Source organism: Prinia subflava, chromosome Z (assembly GCF_021018805.1).
Source record: "Prinia subflava isolate CZ2003 ecotype Zambia chromosome Z, Cam_Psub_1.2, whole genome shotgun sequence".
NCBI classification, from domain to species: Eukaryota; Metazoa; Chordata; class Aves; order Passeriformes; family Cisticolidae; genus Prinia; species Prinia subflava.
The window spans coordinates 47,521,112-47,526,225 of record NC_086283.1 but is presented as its reverse complement, the minus strand read 5'-3'; positions in this window follow the sequence as shown (position 1 = coordinate 47,526,225).

The following is a 5,114-nucleotide window of genomic DNA, read 5'->3' as shown; positions in this document are numbered from 1 at the left end:
ACAGCTGTGTTTCCAGTTAGGTTGCTAGGTTAGTTTACATACAAGGGATCACAGAGTTTTCATTAGCATTCAGAACAGTGCATTACAGAGTGTGACATTTAAGGCAAAATAACTCAAAATGGAGTCCAGGTGCTGCTTCTAGAACTTGCCGTTCATTCATGGATAGAACATCAGCTAATTAGGAAAAAATATTACTGTAGGTTGATGACTAAGAGCAATTTAGTTATTTAAAAAGTTATATTTCTAGTTTGCTGATAGGCAGCAAGATTTAAACTCTGAAGGTGAACAAATGCCAAAGAGCTTTCCAGAGCAACTAGACAGGCCGCTAGAACATTCAGAGGACACTATGTTTACGCAGATGCAAAGTTACTCACTGTCTTTGACTGGCATCAGAAGTGCACCTTAAGTGCTATCAAGTGTACCAGAACAAGACTTCTTTCAGTAAGTCTGAAATCACCTTCTGTACAAATTGTTTCACTGAGACATTTGGGGAGTTCAGTGTAGAAGACAAGAAACACAGGACCATTATCAGTGAAATGACAAAACCAATGTTTCTGTGACTGTAAGACAAAATATTTCCTGTGTTTGCCATACCTCTCAGTGTCACAGACCAAACTCAAGCGAAATAAAATACATATATTTTCAAGAATCTTTACTTTTAAAGGTTTCTTGTTCATGCCACTTAGTTACACAGATATCTCCAAAACTGAAAATCCAAATCTTGCTGAGAAACTGCTTCAAGTTGCTGCCTACGAAAGTTAGTTTTCTTCAAAACATAATGCTAAATGTTCCTTTCCTCAGTAGCTGACTCAGTGCTTTAGATTTACATTCCATGTCCAACACTAAATTGTTTGGTTTGGTTTGGTTTGATTGTGATTTGGGTGGGGTTTTTTGGAGGATTATTTCTCTTGGTTGATTGGTGGGTTTTGGTTTTGCTAGTTTGGGGGAGGGTGGTTTTGTTTGGATTTTTTTGTTGTTGTTTGGGTTGGGGGCTTTTGCTACATTGAATTTTGGTACACATGACACAGAGCTGCCTTCCAAAAGGGTAAATCACTGAGGAAGTGTCAAAAGTTTTCTGTGTATATCAATCACTGGGTAGGCCCTAAACACAGACTTTACATGGTACTTGTGATGATTTCTTGTTCTTCATTCTTTTGCAGCCCACAGACATGTTGCAGAACACCTAGTGCAGATAGCTTGGCGTGCAAGCTGCAGGTTATGCCCTGGCTGGCGGGAAACAGCTGAAGCACCAAACAGTGAGCTGTGATGGGGCACTGCCCTTCTGCCTATTATAGATGGGTAACAGAATGGTTGGCTCTTGCAATGAAGGGATGAGTATTGTGCGTATGTTAAGTTTTATCAATGTATGGTTATGTTATTGTGGTTTGTTGTTTGGATGTCCTCTGTTCTCCCTCCCCATAGTCCCCTTCCCCACTCCCTGTATTTTTGCCACCAGACAGGTTGTCAGGGTTATGGGGGAGGCATGGAAGGAGGGTGCGTACCTGAGCCCGTTGCATGGGGCAGTTGGAAATAGGGAAGGCTTGCTGCTAGGGAGGCGCAACATGGCAACACCTGACCTCAAATCAAGTTGCAGGAAAGCAACATGGCAACACCTGACCTCCAGTCAAGTCGCAAGAAAGCAGTGTCCACCAATGGACAGTGAAGAAGACACAGACTGTGTGAGGGGCCAGGGTTGGCTGATGCAACAGCAGGGCTATAAAAGGTTGCACAGCCACTTTGGGGATGAGCTTGTGACAGACAGTTACACTTCCAGCAGTGCTCGTTTTCCTTTTTCTTTGTGGTATTTGTTAAGGTTTGATAAACCTTTGAAAATGTTAAAGTGAGTGGTCGTTTCTCACATGCCTAACAAATGGCACAGTCCTGGAATGCCAGCCACCATCCAGAGCCTCTGTAGGGCCCAGTGAACAGTGAGAAGACCCCAGATGCCATATAACTTTTGCTGTTGTTTTGTTTTCTCTTTGGCTAGAGATTTCATTTATTTTGTAGTATATCCTATATATTACACTTGTGACTATAATCACTACTTTCATTTGTAGTCAAAGGCAGTTCCCTTTACTGTTTTAGAGCTTCAAAAGCATAAAGTAATTTGGTGAGATACCAGATGTCTCTGTAGAGAACGGTCCCAAGCAGACCCAATTCTGTCACTTTGGCAAATGATGTCCAAGTCATCATTTTGCTGAATTTGTTGAAGCACTTTTTCTTCTCACTATTTTCTTCCTTGTATCTTTCTAGGCCATATGCTCTTGGGAGGGTTTTTTTGTTAATATATACTAATTTAATTTTTTAATCTGATTCAACAGTACAACCATTTCTCAGTCTCATACCATAAGCAAAGTTAGCTTTCCTAGAGGCATCAGGAGATGAAAAAGGAGCTGTGCACTCTACCCTGTTAGTGGGTGGGCAGCAGATGTTTTCTCTTAACTTTATGAGGATGTCTGGAAGGTATCCTACTTGATTGGTGTTCTTCCACATTATTGCTTACTGCCTAGTAAGGAAGTGTTAAAGGAACGACTTCACATTTTGTCCCTTCCTTTTTAACTCCTCTATCTAGCCTTTTAAAGCCTGCTTCCAAGACTAAATAGCTGTCCAATTCCAAAACTAAATAGTAAAAAAATATTTTCCTCTGTTCTGCAGAATGCCAATGCGGTTGAATGCTAAGTGTAAAAAAAGACAAAACTAAAATTCCCAAAATTCCCAGAACTATTTGACAGCCTTTAAGAGCTGCTGACAGGGCAGCTTTTTATAGCTTTTGTCCAGAAGCCTAAGAGGGTCTTTTGTTGCTAAGTGGCAAGGTTCATCAAGCAAAGCTATATCAGAAGACCCCGTAAATCTGCTTAAAGCATGGAGGAAATAGTTATTTCATTCTGTCATTATTAGACAGCCTTATCATATTTTTATTGGAAGCTTATAGTTGCATAATGACAAGTGCCCGGTGCTCCTTGTTATTTGCATTATACTGTAACAGCATTTGGCCCTTCAACATATACAAAATGTGACAAACTACAGAATCTCAATGTCTACTTCAGGGCAACTTAGAGGCACATCAAGGTAAAAAGAGTCATTGTTTTCACACCAAGAGATCCAAAAAGGTATGAAACTTGGTCTGAAGACAGAAGTTTTTCTGGTAATCATCAATTGTATAAAACCTCTTGCAACATGGAGTGAGTACTGGAGACTGAAGCAATGGAAATATGCTTCAAAAAACCCAAAAGGAAAGAGAAAACTTGGTCAAGATGAAATTAGAAAATACTTTATGGCCTAAGGAGGAAAAAAGTGCTTAATATTCCTTGTTTTAGAGATCTTGGGTTGGACATAGAGCAATAGGTTCAGTCCTTTTTTCCCTTGCAATATCTAGCCACACCCTCCTTTCCATGGATTAGCTCTCCTTTTTGTAGACTTGGGAGCTCCACGCCCATGTAACAAGAACTGAATGCAAAGCAGGACTTGTTCAGTAGAAATAGATTTTTTTTTCCTTTATCTACCTCTGGCTTGTTTTTCGTTTTCAAAATGTTATTTATTTCACTGTCAGATAAGGTACAGAAAACCTTTGCTCTCCTTTTGTCTCTTCTTGTTATTAACTGTCTCCTTATTTCCTACTTTAAATTTATTTTCTCTTTTTTTAAATTGCTGTTTAACCATATCAACAATCTGGATACAAAAATCTTTGAAAATAAATTATTATTCCTCAAAAAGTTGCACTGAAAATTATCTAGATGAATTCTGAAAGTCATAACTGTAACAAGAAGCATCATTGAAAAACTCACCCAGAAAATTTAATTCCCCAAAGTTAGGAAATGAATAATATGCATATACTGAGTGTGGAGGATATAGAAAGCCAGCATGAACAAAAATAGCAATATTATGTACTATTGTTATGACATATATTAAACAAGATACGGTACATACAACATAAATCATTGTATAGAGAAGAAAATATATAACATGTATAACTATATATAATTATGTACATAAGCATATAAATTAAATATGTAAAATAACATGTGAAATAACATTTTTTTTTCCTTCTGAAATTAAGCTAGAAGAGTTTATGTGCAAGAAAATAACACTTTTAGCTAACTGTTCTTGATCCAGCTTTTCTCTGAGATCGGGAACCATTTTAGTGGTTTAATTGCACAAAGTTCATTATATACTTCTGATTCACTGCACAGATCTGCACAGCCTGAACTGTCAGAGTAAGTTATAGTAACAGCTGTAATTACTATGCACTAACTTTGAAATATATACTAACTTTCAGAAACAATGCTGAGAAAGGATAGAAAACATGTTTTTTCATTGAGGTAGCTTTCAGATATTATAAAATCATTGAATGACCTGGGTTGGAAGGGACCTTAAAGATTATCTAATTCCAACCCTCCAGCCATGGACAGGGACATCTTTCACTAGACTGGCTTGCTCAGAGCTCCATCCAGCCTGGCCTTGAAAACTTCCATGGATGAGGCATCCGCAGTTTCTCTGGGCAACCTGTTCCAGTGCCTCACCATCTCACAGTAAAGGATTTTTTACTAATATCCAATCTAAACCTGTTCTCTTTCAGGTTGAAGCCATCTCCCCTTGTCCTGTCACTACACGCTCCTATAAAAAAGTCTCTCTCCATCTTTCTTGCAGGCTCCCTTCAGATACTGAAAGGTTGCAATTATGTCACCCCAAAGCCGTCTCTTCTTCAGGACAAACAGTCCCAATTGTCTCAGCCTTTCCTCACAGGAGAGGTGTTCCATCCCTCTGAACAACTTGGTGGCCTCCTCTGGACTCCATGTCCTTCCTGTGCTGGGACCCCAGAGCTGGATGCAGCCCTGCAGGTGGGGTCTCAGCAGAGCAGAGCAGAGGGGCAGAATCCCCTCCCTGGCCCTGCTGCCCACGCTGCTCTGGATGCAGCCCAGGACACGTTTGGCTTTCTGGGCTGTGAGTGCTCATGGCTGGGTCACGTCCAGTCTCCCATCCACCAGCACTGCCAAATCTTTCTCAGCAGGGCTGCTCTCCATCTGTTCATCCCATAGACTGTGTTGGAACCAGGGGTTGCTCCAACCCAGGTGCAGCACCTTGCACTTGGTCTTGTTGACCTTCATGAGATTGCC